At 44.7% G+C, this 15644-nt stretch overlaps 1 protein-coding gene and 1 long non-coding RNA gene across 4 annotated transcripts in view; both read right to left on the minus strand.

The window, feature by feature from the left end:
• LOC119490573 overlaps positions 1-15644 on the minus strand; it is an 839978-nt gene that overhangs the window by 315072 nt on the left and 509262 nt on the right. The window lies entirely within an intron of this gene.
• znf385a (zinc finger protein 385A) overlaps positions 1-15644 on the minus strand; it is a 73831-nt gene that overhangs the window by 33959 nt on the left and 24228 nt on the right. The gene's annotated exons all lie outside the window — the stretch shown is intronic.

Genomic DNA, 15644 nt, shown 5'->3' on the forward strand with positions numbered 1-15644 from the left:
GATACACTGCTCCCTATTCTCGTCATTGCTCCCATCTGCCTTCTCTTCCTCTCCTCCTTATCCCCCCCTCGCCTCCTCTTTAACCTCTGTCAAGGATGATAGTGATGGGGCCCACACAGCAAAACTCAGCCTCAGCAAGCTCTTAGATTAAGCCTCTTAATATCCGCAACTGGATTTCTGTGGCTTTCAAATTCCCCCGAGACTTAAAGCTTTGCCGTTCTCCTTTTTTTGGGATTGCTCTAAGCTACTCTCTCGCTCCGTTACTCGCTGCTGCTTCCTGCTGCAACCCGCCTCTACCTGCTTCCACACTGTCACATGGTAATTTGTGCATTATTTGACACCTCTGCATTTTCATCAAGCTTTATGTCAACTGAATGTGAGGCAGAGTAAATAATATGGCTGCCGCATGGATATGAATATGGTGTTAGCAGAGGCAGTTTCCAGAAGTTTGGATTAGAGAGAGAGACAGAGATAGAGGTTGACTTTGTCAGACTGAGTGAAACTGCTGTCTCAGCTGAAGCCCAGCTGCCTTCTGCTGCGCATCTGTGCGCCTCGAGGTGGAGAGCAGCTACTGCATCATTACCTCTAGTTGGGCGTGTAAGTTTCTTCCGCTGAACAAACCACAGATACACAAATGCGGGCACATGTATGAATGCATAAATCCATGCACGCGACTATTCTTACACCGCGAGGAACAAGTGCCTGTTGGTTTTCCAGCTGGTGGATTGTACTCGTCTCATCATCGCAGGCCGACTCAGAGCTCTTAAACACCACACCATCATACAAAAACATTTCAGTATGAAAGTCTCACACTTTCTTTTTTATGTATGCACAGATTTCACAAATTTCTCAGAAGTACAAACATCCTCAGTCAATCTTTTAAGCTGTGCTCCTCCTAGATGCTGTTTGTTGTGATGAGGGATGATGGGAGGTCCTGTAGCTGCTCTCTCCTCCACCTCTGCCTCCATGACTGATGGAGGCAGCTCCTCCGCCGGGGCTGCACCACTAACAACATGACTAATGCACTGCCTCTTGACTGCGTTTATCATGACACTATACCGCATGTTGATACATGGCCTGCCTGCGCGTGTCTGTGGCTCTTTTGTGCAGGAATGTGTGCGTGCATGTGCTTGGAAGGAGTGTTAGCTGTTAGTTGCACAGTAGTAATGTTTGCAGCTCCCCAATGAGTCTGCACTTGAACATGGAGGCTGTTACTGGCAGTGGGTCAGCCAGCCTCTGGCAGGCGGACAAACGGAGAGATTGGCTGACCGGCGGGGAACAGAACGAGTCTCTGCAGCAGCAGCAGGAGAGATCTGAGGGACTGAATGGAGCCGAGGACCAGAGAGAAGAGAGAGGAACGGCCGTCCTTGGAGCAAAGACACAATCTGTCTCATCAGGGACACTGTGTGTGCATGTGTGTGTATGTGTGTGTGTGTGTGTCAGTGTGCATAAATCACAGTGTGGCTGCTTTCTTCTCCCAGCGTATAATTACCCCATTAATTTAAACCTCTCTTTGGGGACCTTCCCACAGTGTAAATCAAACAAATTGCTGTACGGAGCCGGAGTGTGCCTGTGTGACCTGCGCGAGTTCTAATGTGTGTGTGTTAGTGCGGAGTGTGTGTGATGTTTGTATGTGGTCCCACCAGACTTTACACAATGACAAAATCTTACATTAGAGCCAGAGCTAATAAAATGATAAGTCGTAAGTGTTTCTTATTAAAAAAAAAAAAACTGTTTTGTAACAACAATAGAACAAGATAACAACCACATGGTGCAATAAAACCACAGCCACAGTTCACACCGCATTGCTACCGTGCACAGCTGTAACACCAGGGCTGAATGGATTCTTTGATTAATCAACAGCAACAACAAGCAAAAATGCTAAACATTTACTGGTTCTTAACAGTGAGGATTTCTCTCTTTTGCATTATTGTAAATTGAAAACCTTCAGTCAAAAAAAACAAGCAATTTGAAGACATGACCTTGACCATAAGGACACTTTTCCCGTTCTCATTACCGACCTCAAATAGCCACACTTTGACACGGACGTTGGCGTTCGATACAGCCGCACAAGGCACCCTTTAGCGGCGGTATGAGGCGTACCGTGCATTCCATGAACTACAATGTAAACCCGTCCACAGCAATAGTAAATGCTCAGAGAAAGTGATGTGGTGATGTTGTATAAGTATGTGCTCACAACGTCAAGTCACATTTGCACTGTAAAAACGTAGTCATTTTAAGCCCAACTATGTTGTTTTTCCTAAACCTAACTGACTGGTGTTGTTGCCTAAACCTAAGCAAGAGTATTTGTTTAATTCACAACATTAAGCATGTCTTTACTGTGACGGAAAAGTGACGCCGAGGGGTCTGACAAAGCGTCAGTATGTGACAAGTTTGGATGAGAACATGTTGGGACACTGTGATGGACATTTTTCTCTATTTTCTGATTAACTAACTGGTTGAAAGAATATAAAAACATATATTACGGTCACGTAAAAATGAGCTGGTACATAACAATGTCTGTCTTTACTCTATCCCCTCCCTCGGCTCTCCCTACTGGCTCTTGGAGGCTGATCTGTGTGAGACAGAGTGACAGACAGGCCAGTCTGGAGGTTCTGCGAGGACTCGGACAGTGATTTGGATGTTGTTAAACCCTCTGGCGCGACAGGAATCCTACCAGACTTGCAGCGGCCATAATCAGAGCTCTTAAACGGCCCGCGGGACACCGCCAGAGGGCTCGATGTTGCAGCCAGCGGCTTGCTTGAAGTGTGGGGGAGTATGTGCGTGTGAGCTTTTGCGGTTTAGGGCATTGAAAATAAGGACATCTTTGGTTCGAATTTTGATTTCTTTAAAAAATCAATAAAGAGTAAATAAAAAAAAAGCATGCTCACACCGTCGTTACACAAACAGAGAAAGTAGAACAGTACAAAAGAGAAACAGACAAACAGGAGCTGCAGGTGGAGGCGGAGGGGAAAGAGTTAAAGATGAAACTGGTGCAGTATAGACGGAGTGTTGGGGGGAAAGAAGGAGGGTTAAAATTAGAGAGCAGGCAGAGGAGAGATCAAAGGCGAGAGCGACTGATTCTCCTATTTGGAATAATTCGCCAGCCTGCGTGGTCCTGATAAATCTGCTATTGGCCACATCCCCGCCTCCACTTAGGAAATACACACATCCACACACACATACACACACAAATCAATACTCCCCAATCCTATCCTGTGTGTTTGGGTTTGAACAAGTGGAGGAAAATAACACACGAGTAAAGTGCAAATATCATACGGTCAATCAAAATCAATTAATCAAACAAAGATAAAAATATGATATTTAAAGGGGTTTCACATGAAAAGCAATATACGGTTTTGTATATTACAAAACATTATTCCATCAATAAAGTGTAAGCTTGTTATGCTCATGCAGGATTGTGTTCACTCCAGTGAATTTCTAACTCTAGAAACTGAAGCTGACAGAGGAAAGATCTTATAAAAATCACCATCGGGTGTTTTCCTCGTCTCCGATGCAAGACAAAAAGCGGTTTCTAGAATCTAGGCTAAGAGAATCTTTTCATGTCTTGAGATTATCTAACAGGCTGTGTAGGTTGTGCCTGCTCTCCCATGGGCGTTGGGTGCATTCAGGGGAGAACAATGGGAGCGGGCTAGTTGGCACCGGGCTCGCTGGACAGGCACAGATGTGCCAGGGTTGTTGGCAGCAAAGGCAGGGGGGAAGGAGAAGGAGGTGGTAACAGTCAGGCTGCCAACTCGCCTCTCTGCAAGCGGGCACCTGTCCTCCACGTGGCGCAGAGGGGAGGGCGATATCAGGACTACATACTCAGTTATAGTTAGTGCTGCTGATGTGGGAACATTACAGACAGGAACGCTGTAAGATTCAATACATTTGATAACACATGGCCCGACTGAGATAAACATAATGAAATATATTTTTTGGCAAAGTTCTGTGCCACGCAGCAGCTTTAGTGATTATCTGTACAGCGTTCATAATTTTACTTTATCGACGTAGTGTGCGCGGCGCATTGAGATTGAGATAACTGCTGGCTCTAAATCCTGAGAAAACCTGCCCTCGGCTTATGTATACATTATTGAGGCGACTCCGAGTCGAGTGAGATGATTTAAAGAGACCGGGGCTGCACTGGGAGCTTCCTCAACATATTCCCCCAACATAGTCTCCCTCGTCAAACCTCTTTTTCTCTGTCTCTCTCTCTCTCTCCCATGCACACACAACGGAGCACATCAGACTGGTACTGCAGAGACACCATTAGCAACTCCTCAGACCCAGAGTGACAGTTCAGAGGATGGTGGCTGTCTGCACATTGACTAACTCAGGGCTGAGATACAAACTGGGGTTGCCAGACTATTTCATAACCACTGAGGAGGAGGCGTCTAAATGACTGGTTTATTATTATTATTATTACAGTGTTTGTGGTCAGGCGAAGCTGTTTCATATGGGTTGTAGTGGGTGACAAATGGCCTGCCATCTGTCTGTCTGTCTGTCTCCATTTCTCTTAACCATCTCTCTCTCGCTCTCGTTCGCATCCTCGTCTCCCTCATGATCAGCTCAGTGTGTATTCCGGGGTTGAACACAGCTGTGCCCCGGCCTACAGGAATAGCCAATTCATTTCAGCCGTGGAGACAGCGTGCGGACGCAGCGAGGGTGCAAGAGGGAGACTGAAGGGAGAATGAACATTTTGGCCCTGCTCCATTCAGTATTCCCGTCCAGTCTCGGGGCCCAGCAGGACTGTGAGGTGTGCCTCCCTTTCCCCTGACCACAGGCACAATCAACAGCATCACAGGCCTGAGCAAAAAGCCCTGCACAAATGCACAAAAAAAAAGCACTCACACACTTACATCTCAATGCACCCACTTTCACACATATAGAGGATTATCCAGCCGGGCCCATGAAAGGCAAAACTCCTGACATGACTCCTCACACTGACTCACACGTCTCTCTCTGTCCATCACAAAGTAGTTGAGTCTGTTTTAAGTTTGCCTCCACATATCCCCGTCAAAGCAGCCTGATGATGCCTCACCTGTCACCTCAGGATCCTGCTGCACAGAGCATTGCGCAGGTCATTAGCCCTGAGTGTTTGTATCCTAAGCTGCTTGATGCTCCGCTCACAGACAGCTGTGGCAGCAGGCAGCCTTCCACCAGATAGCAATGAATTATGAACTCACAGCCTCTGACTCACAGGTACTGATGCGCTTTGTCAGAGAAAGCACTGAGTGCAACAAGGCTCACACAGTGCTGGGAGTCACACAAGCGTGGAAAAAAAAAAAAACCTGACCAGGCAGATGTGACTCTAAGTGGCCACTAGAGTGTGCTGCTGAGCCCCTCTGTGGACTTCAAAGCAGACACTTCTTTTAGAGCCGGAAAATGATTGTGAAATATAAAAACCCATCAAACTTTATCGTCCCCATCTTCTCTAATCATGGCATGCTAATTCATAGCTTCCTATGAAGGTTAATACATGCACACAAAGGTAGGAGGATGCAGATAAAGATCTGTTTGATTCGCTGCCTGGAAGTGCTGGTGTTATGCTACCCTTTAATGGGAGGATTATGCAGGGGAAAGCTGGGAAAGCTGAAACTTGTTTCCTTGCCTCAAATGCCAGTTGGCTTCTCTGTATGCATTAATGTTGCATGTAAGGTATGTGTGTGTGTGTGTGTGTGTGTGTATGTGTGTGTGTGTGTGTGTGCGCTCGTGTGTATGTCAGGTAGTGTAAAAGGGTTATGAGAGCTTAGTTATGGTGGAATAATGCAGCGATCGATGCTCAACACTTCAGCACAGTGCTAGGTATTAGTCAGAACATGTCTCGGCCCTTAATCCAAATATACGCACTGCAGTGAGATTTATGAACACACTCACAAAACTGACAATAACCCTTTACTGTACAGTGCTGTGTGAAATATGGTGGCTTTATTCATTTATTATAACTGCACTATTCTATGCCTTAGATTATCATTTTGCTTTTACATTTACTTGTTTGATTTTCCCTTTTATATATACATATTTTATGAGCATTGTTGAAGTAACCTGAGACCAAAGATTTTCATTGCAAATGACTGCTTTGCTGGAATTGAGATATGACAATATGAACCCTGGCTTATGAATGAATACTGGCTTTGTTTCTGAATGTTTTTCTTTGCAGCAGTAATCTGACTGCACAGGCAACATGTTTGTCTCTGTGTACATATTTCCGCATCAGAGGGAGGGTGTTAAACTTTCCCCTCTAATTGTACATCTTTTAGACTTTACCCAACCTACCAATTTGGAGAACGGCAATTTTGCTAATTTGGTTGCACTGTAAGGTACAAGTAAAGTACAGACTGCAGCAGAGTGTGTGGTATTATGATCTGTGGCTGCCGGGATGTTAAAGTTAAAATAGCTTCCAATGAGTGATCAAAGCCTCCGAAATCTAAAGTCTCACACGCATAGTTTACATTTTTAGGCGAGAGGACAACAAAGTGTAAATTCATCATCCCCCTCCTATCCCAACACACACACACACACCAGAAACTCAATCTGCTGCCCTTTGCAATCTGATCAGAGAACTTAACTCCAGACAGGTCCATTTCAGGAGCAGCTTCTCTTCCAAAAATTATCGCATATAACGAACAACACCAGACATACGTACTCGTATAGACGCTACACACACAGATAAACCTTCAGCCTTGAGTATTGTGCATAATGACAGAGTGGATGGGGCGGTAATGACACCCTAGTGAGATAATATGACAGTGGTAGGCCCCCCAAAAAGCCTCCCCAAAAGATCCTTCCTTGATCTCTCCTAAGTAGCTGCATCAAGGCTGGGAGGATTTAATTGCCAGTCTGTCTCTTTGGTAGACACTGAGGAGCTGACTGGGGAATCCAAGAGAGACAGGGAGAAGAAAGATGGGCGCTAAGGGAGGAGGTGTGATGCAAAAATAATGGGATGGAATGAGGGTGAAGACAGCCTCTGATGCCCCTGACTGTGAACTCCACAATACACAGTGTCCAGAATACAGACCAGAGCCAGCGCACGTGTTTGAGCCAGAGAAGCAGATGCACGCCCCTTTAATCCTTCAGATAAATCTCCTGCTGGCTCCGCGTCCAGCAGCGACTGAACTTTGGGAGGCTTTTGGCTTTTGTTACTTGTGGGGTTGTGTGCTGGTACAAGCATGCACATACATGCACACGCTGATCTCTCTGGCGTAGGTTGCGATCTTCCTGATTCATACTGTGGATATGTTGCAGCGCTGCGATCAGCTTTGCAAAGCCAAATCCTTTTGACTCAGTAGTTTTCCCCTTTCTTTTTAACACTGGATCTGTATTATCCACCCATCGAAGGGCAGTAAAGGTGGGCCGGTAAAATGAGACAGCTCTATTCCTTCCCACATGACTGATATCCTATTTGACTCCGGTTCCACCTTAAATCAATGATAATGATGATACTTTAGGAGAGTAGCCGCGTGTTGGGGTTTCTTGTTACAACCTGCACCAACCCATTCAGGACAGGATTAATAGACTTAATGAAAATATGTCTGAATTGGCCTCAGCCTCATTACATTCCAATGTGATGCTTATCTCTATAGCACCTAGCGTGATGAAACCCCACCATGTAATTAAGTTTGAACTATGGCGCAGGCACAAAATGATTTTGCAGTGCAAGGCTCAGCTAGTGTGCAGCCTGTGTGTGTGTGTGTGTGGTGACGGAGAGTGTTTGTGCTGTTTTGAGGTCAGTAATGACAGACAAATAGCTGTCAGGGCTAATGGGAGGGGACAGCCAGGGATGATGGGAACACAGAGAGAACAGCGCAGCGCAGCTCAACGCAGCCCGACTGTGGAGACGAGGCATACAGCGCTGCTACAGTGTTCACACACAGAGAGAGGGTCACAACGAGAGCACAAAGCAAACACACAAATATGCACAAACACACACCCCTGTGTGGTTACCCTTGTCAGGGCACTGGCATTCATTCCCTATATTTTATGTAACCTTATGTAAACCTGGATCCTTAAAGGAATACTCCACCGAAAATCTGTGACGTTCTACTCACTGCCAGTAGCTAGGCTTGAAGGGTATAGCTCTGACAAGATTGTTGCTTTCTTTTTCGCATACAGCTGCCATAGGAGGCAGGAAAGAGGATTTTGCTGTGGTGCTGAGTGGTATGAGAAGTTTCTATGGACACTTGGTACTTTTTGCTGTGACTCACTGTTGGAAAACATTGTAGCTGCTGTGCATTTAAGATGATGCTGCCATCCTCAGCAAAGAAGCAAGTGACAGGTGTGAAGTATTTGATACACAGATGATTTTCAGTGGAGTTTTCCATTATGCCTTCAGTATATTTCCACCAGGCTGCTCTCATGCATCCCATTAAATCAATACATATTTAATCCACATACTCGTGAACCGGGAAGTATAAAGAGCAACAAACACTGCGTAAAAAAAACACTGGACTTTTGCCCAGGAGACTGGTGTTCGTTCCCCGTGTGAAACCAGAAGTCAACTTTGATTTATTTATCACGTAACTTCCTTACTTACTTACGCCACTTCCGAGGTTATTTTAACCCAAACTAAAATCTTTTCCTAAACTTAACTAAGTAGTTTTTGTCATGTAACTTCCATATTTAGGTTGCACCATTCTGTAGTTATTTTAACCGAAACCATGCACTTTTCCTAAACCTAACTAAATACTTAAGCCTAACTAAGGCGATCTTTTCCTAAACCTAACATAGTAGTTTTTTTTTTTAAAAAGACTGGAGTGGAAATTGACACGTGCGTCACGTGTTTCTGGACATTTGTAGGAAAGCGCATGAAAAATGAGGAATAACTTTTCTTAAGAAATCATACAAACCGTATGAATTATTTGGAAATACAGCCAACATACAGTAACCTGTTTGAGTACTAGTCGTTCATTTCAAACATCATCCCAATCATTATTGTGATCCTGATGCCATTATATAGCAGCATTTCTATGACAACTACCGTCCTGTTTTCTTTGCAAACTTGTGGGCCTTTAAAGCCCTTTGAGATGCCATACTGTCATTTGAGGCTCTGGCGAAGCGTTTCAGAGATTGAGAGAAAATGTTGCTAATAGGTGAGCCTTCTGCTCACCGTAGCCGTCACAGTGAGCTCACGCGGAAGTCTAAACTATTAGAGAGATGGAGAGAAAATTATGCTTTCCCCGAGCTACTACTGCTGTAGCTACCGCAGCCATGAGCAGAAGGCTAAACTAATAAACATTTTCTCTCCATCACTGAAACGCTTCACTGATATTGTCTGGCTCTTTTTGATAAGTCTGTCTTCCTTTGTTTGGTTGCTTTGCAGTGTAGGCAGTTGTTGCCGATGCTGGAATAGCAATTTTTCCTACAGACTTGCACGCGCATCTGTATTTCTAAAACAGCCAATAGGAACGCTCTCTCTCTGAATTACCTGTGATTGGCCAAAGTCTCAGTCATGGGCTAGATTTTTTAAAGCCTGAAAACAGAGCCATGAGGAGGTAAAGGATTCTAGTTTTCTCTCAGAACACTTGAATTACAATATGTTGACAGGTTATTATGGAATTTATGCCCTATGATGCCAAAAGTATTCTGCCTCCCCCTGCTTTAACAGGGAATAAACTGACTGTATCATCCAACAGCTGCTGTAAGAAGAGAAACAGCTTCACCTCCATCCCCTCTGTCCTCTTTTAAATTCCCTGCTGTCTGTTCTCTTTCCTTCTCAGGTTTCTATCTTTTTATGTATTTTCCTTTTGTAATGAATGCTCCTTCCTTGGCCGAGGGCCAGTCAGGTGTGTAAGATGATCACAGAGTCGTCCAGGAGATGTGTCTGAATGTCTCTGGCTGTAGGCGACGTCTGAGTCGGTGATGGATGGATTGTTGGAATGAGGAGAAACCGAGGCATCGCTTTGTTGTGTCTGCTGAAAGACAGTGATCCACTGCAGCGGAGGGACATTAGACTTATGGCGCTGGGATATGGGAGGGAAAATGCTGTCTGTGTATCAGTGCACTGCAACGGGAGATAAAGAGATGGAGGGGAGAGAGGGAAGGAAAGAGAACAAGGTGACATTCTTCGCATGAGAAGGCAGCACTCCAGAACATTTCTGCCTCTCTCCACCTGTCCTCTATATTGTCCATTGTTTTTCTTCCCTGCATCCTGTTCAAATCCGCTCCTACTTGTTCCCCTGCCACCCAGCCCCCACCCAAACCCACATTTCTCCCCTTCTTCCCTTGTTCAAGGCGGTGGTCACACACCCAGGTGGAACAATAGCCAGTGACTTTATTCCCATGCACCTCCCAGAAACCTGCGCCCTCAGGTATGGAATTCTATCACTCAGTCACAATCGGGTGGATCAACTCGAATACACTTCGAGGGACGGCAACAAAGGCGCCAGATTTTCTCTGAGATTAGACCCCCCCCGCTCCAAGGGAAGAGGAAAAGGAGGAGGCATGATGGGTACATGTAGGTGTGCTCTTTGAAGAACAGCAACCATAATGTACCGTTGCCCTGACCAATGTTTGCCAGTCCATTTCAATGACTTCCATTCCCCAAGGAGGGTAGAGGGCAATATGCTATCAGCCTAATAGAGTGGGGGAGGAAACTTTATGTGGTTGACGTCCACTGCTTTTATTCCAGCCCTGCAGTGTATTGTCTATGAATATGGAGTAGCCATGTCCTCTAACACGCCGTTCTCTGTTCCTCCCTGGGCAATCCAACCACAATCTCTTTAAGTGCTGGGGGGTCTCTTTTGTAATGTCACTTGTCATTGGTGTGACCACAAATGACACTTTTGTTTAAATCAGCATCCATCACCTCCCCCTGCAAAGAATAGCTGGCAGCCGGGGAGGTGTGCACGCTCAGAGAATCAGGGCAAGCTGCCGAGAACATTTTTAAAGGTTAAAACAAATGTCTGAGATTTAAAACGCTGTGTTGAAATTGCGTGCCAACACTTTGTAATTGAGACTTTTGTAAGTGAAACACACACATAAGGTTTCCCCCCATGGATGCTAATTCCCCTGGCATAGCTCATTAATTGAAAGAGGGAAACCTCCTTGAACCAGACCTGAGCTCATTTGTCAAAGTAGAGAGCAGTGTTTCCCCTCTGTTGTCTCACACATAGAAGCTAAGTCAAGAGCAAGCTTTATGCTTTTTCATACCTCATCCTCCCACACCTTCAAGTTCAGCTGAGGCGTATTCAGCATATTTTTCCATGATAGCGGCTGATGCATTATTCATTGAGCTCTGGTTGATCTTGGCTGTAATAAATCCATGCTCTATAGACACGTGGACATAAACCCCGCACACACTCACACACACGCAGACTTGCATTCTCCAGTGTTGATGCATGATGAATAAAAAGGAAGTGAGCATCTATGAATCACGCCGCCGTGGAGAGATCTTAAACAAAGCGTACCATGGATGAAAGGAGCGCTGGGCTTTTGAAAAGCTTTCCAAAGCAGAATGGTAATGAGAGTAATGAGGATATCAGACGAACGTGGTGCAATATGTTTGTTAAAGTTGACAGCTGAATTACATCAGAGGTTCACCCCCCTGTGTAGCAAAACAATGCTGAAGCGAAATATTCTGTCACATATCCGAACCTTTCCTCACCTTACTGTAGGCATGGGCATAGAAGTGTTCACACTCATAACCTACAACAATGGTAGCATGGACACCTGGCACCAGAGGGTCATAGGATCACATAGCTTCAAAGGCTTTAAAGCGCAACTCATGCATCAAAATCAGTTGACTCATCACGAGGGCTGTGAATACAGTTGTTGTTTAAAGTCTTCTGTGGCTCTAGAGGGCGTCTCATTTTGGGTTTGGAGACATTAGAAACTGGAGCATGGAGTTTGAAAGACATTGTTGTATAGCAGGCCGTGACGGTCTAATGAAAGAATGATTGAGTTGCATTATGAGAAAAATATGTTTTGGACCCACACTAAGAACTAAAGTCAGGATATCTTCACTACTACATTTTGACTATTCTTTTTCAATCTGTCTCTTTCGAGTCCCGTCCCCGACTTCATGGAAGTGAAATACGAAAATCACTGGAGTGCTATTTTAAACAGGATACTGAACTTAAAGCCATAGTTTGTCATTTTTGGAAAATACACATATTCGCTTTCTGGCGGAGAGTTAGATGAGAAAGTCGATACCACTCACTTATGTTGAATATAATGCGGCAGTCGGCAGCGGGTTAGCTTAGCTGGGCGCAAAGAATTAAAACAGGGGAAACATCTAGCCCTGCTCCGTCAAATGGTAACAAAATCAGCCTATCAGCTCGTGGAAAGCTCACTGATTAACACGTTGCGGCACATTTAAACCAGATCCAGTGACGGAGGGCATCTCAAAGCTGTCCATTAATATCCTATGGAGAGCAGAAGAAGCAGCCACTCATCGCACCCATCTGGCGCGATGCTTCTAGCTCACAAAACTTGGACCAAGCTGTCCAACTAGGCGATGTTGTTCTATAATCAAACAAGATTCAGCAGTGGCATAGCCTATTTCTTGCCTCAAATGTTTTGAGAAATGTTGGTGGACTGTTTTAGATGAAATAATAGAAAGTTTATGAGCATTTTGTTCCCTGTTTGAAACGGCAAGCAGAAATCCAGGGACCAATCAGGCGCATTCAACAATAAGGTACGTCATCGCTTGAGTGAACAGATGAGTGGATCTGGTGGACATGTAGCATTAGGCTATATCTTGTTTCTTTAATCTGTACAAAAAACAAAGTGAAAAACTACAATTTGCCATTTTACGGGGGTGGGGGTTAAGTTTTGGATTATTTCTTGGCTCTGTTGCCAGGCAACCAGCAGACACTCAAGGAAGTTACTGGTCACGGATTGTCGTTTATTTGTACCGATTAAACAAACAACATATAATGTGTTAACTAATGAGCTTTAGAGGTGCTGGTAGGTCAGATTTTGTCATCGTTGGACAGAGCCGGGCTTATATTAAACATACAGATATGACCGTGGTATCAATCTTCTCTTCTAACTCTCTGCTGGAAAGCAAATAAATGTATTTTCCAACATGTCAAACTATTCTTTTGACCTTGAGCAACTGACTATCACTGAGCTCTGAGCCCTCTGATTACGTGTTAACAGACACACAGTAAATATGGTGTTTAAGTGTGTCTCAGTGGGTGAACAAATAACAGCTCCTGCGAGTAAATCCTAAAATTCATATGCAGGAGTGCATCAGGGTTTTGACCTTATGTAAGACCTGGCGATGACCTTGTGCTCTAATTGGTGAAGTGAAAGAATACAAATTAGCTACGAAGACTGTGTGTCTGCGTGTCAGTCTGTATGGAGGACAGTGAGAGCCGAGGGAGGAAGATTGAGAAAGGTGAAAAGGACAGAGTGCTGACTTGACATAATCTGGTTGTCAGACGATTCAGAGAGTCTGCACCCTCATGCACCCTGCCTGTTCTCCACCTCTTCCTCCTCCTCCTCCTCACCACCCGCCAACCAACCAGCGGCACTTTTTGGTGGCTTGGCGTGTCTGAAGATCGGAGGACGGGTATAAAAGAGGGACGGCTGACCATGCAGGAGTGTTTTTAGAGAGGAAGAGAGAGGAAGAGAGAGGAAGAGTTCAACGTTGCGTCTTAGGTGCTGCTTGGTTTTGCAGCCCGGGCCTCATTGTTATTATGATTTATTTTTTAATGAGCAGCACTGCCCTCCCCTCTGCCATACAAAGGCCTGATTGAATCTGGCGTTCCATTAGCATGTTAAAGAGGCCCAGCTTCATCTGTGAGCTGCTGACTGACAGTGGATATCATCTCTGTAATTGCTCGGTATACTGGAGCCAGAGAGAGAGGGGAGAGGGGGGAGAGACTGTAGAGGAAGGGGGGAGTTGAAGCAAGATAGGGAGGGAGGGATTAGGATTTGAAAAAGGGGGGGGTTGCAGGAACCGAGCTACATCTCTGTATATCTCAATTTGGTACGGTTGGGACCCCATGCAGAGAGCTGGGAGCAGTCAGTTTGAATAAGGTTTTTTTTTTAAGCTACACTTACAGCCCATGACAGTTATCAAAGCAGAAACAGTGGTGGTGTTTCATAATAGAAACCCTGCATGTATAGAAGCTGTTATACAAGGAAATGATGTCGCACAGATTTTTTTGGTTTATTAATGTTCCAGCCTGAGCAAAGCACACATGAGATTATGTTGTGTATATATACTGCTGTATACTGTAAGGACGTGACACAGTACCTGACACCTTCATGTGACAGTTTGCTCTTCTTGTCAGCTCTGCACCACGTTCCCTGCTCCCTCCCCACCTCTGTACGCATCATGTTTTTTGCTTTTTTTCTCTCTCCCCCCTCTGTTTTCACTCTCCAACTCTTTCACATCTACTTCCTCATCCCCTGCATCACTGAGCACCTCCTCCTCCTCCTCCTCCTCCTCCTCCATCGCCCTCTTCCTCTGTTCCCTCTCTCTTTCTTTGTGTCTCTCTCTCTCTCTCTGCAGTAAATGGTAATTGAACAAACAGTGTGGTGGAGGAGAGCTGCAGAAAAGATGGTTATCCTAACTCCACATGCCATGCATCCAAAATTAGCCCCCCTCCCTCCCTCCCTCTCTGTTCTCCTCTGCTCTGCTGTGACAGTGTGACATACATGCAGTCCCACAGCATCGTCAGCCTTGTGTATTAATATTGGAGGACAGCCCAATGGTACCATGGTGTGTGTGTGTGTGTGAGACTGGGGTGTGCAGCGCCAGCACATTTCCAACGGTGACACTGAAAGATGTCAAACACATAGAAGTACTCATATCCCAAATCTGCACAACATTGCAAAAGGGAAGTTCATGTTAGGCGCTGCAGGAACTGTCCAGATACCGTATGAAGTCATTGAATGAAGAGTCGTGTCGTACATAGAGCTGCAACGATTAATCGATTAGTTGTCAACTATTAAATTAATCGTCAACTGTTTTGATAATCGATCAATCTGTTTGAGTAATTCTTTAAGAAAAAAGTCTCTGATTGCAGCTTCTTAAATGTGAATATTTTCTGGTTTCTTTACTCCTCTACGACAGTATTTGAGTTGTGGACAAAACAAGACATTTGAGGATGTCATCTTGGGCTTTGGGAAACACTGATTGACATTTTTCAACATTTCCAGACATTTTATAGACCAAACAATTAATCGATTAATCGAGAAAATAATCGACAGATTAATCAACGATTAAAATAATCGTTAGTTGCAGCCCTAGCTGTACAGCAGAATAAAATATGCAGGGCTTTCACATCAGAAACGACAATGCACAAAGCACATTATGTCACAATGTCTGTTTCAAATAGACTGGATACATTTACTAATGACATAATTAATGCGCCTGTTTAATGCTTCCAGGTCTTACTGTCACACAAAGCAGCTTAATCCATCAACCGCTGGCTGCTATCAGAGGTTTATTTTAATCAGAATGTGGTTCATGTTGCGTCCTATAACCATCGCCATTCTCACAGATATTTAAGTCCTGGACTGAGTATGTAGACTTGTGTAATTTGGGGTTCTCTGACACGCATACAGCTCTGGCAGACTAAAAATTAACTTCTTTGGAGTTTTTAGTCGGTGCCAGAGCGCCATCGGACATGCCTCGTAAAAGTAAATATGGATTACTCAGTTTAATTTAGTTTAAAGACGTGCAGTGG

This window comes from Sebastes umbrosus, chromosome 6 (genome assembly GCF_015220745.1).
Source record: "Sebastes umbrosus isolate fSebUmb1 chromosome 6, fSebUmb1.pri, whole genome shotgun sequence".
NCBI lineage: Eukaryota > Metazoa > Chordata > Actinopteri > Perciformes > Sebastidae > Sebastes > Sebastes umbrosus.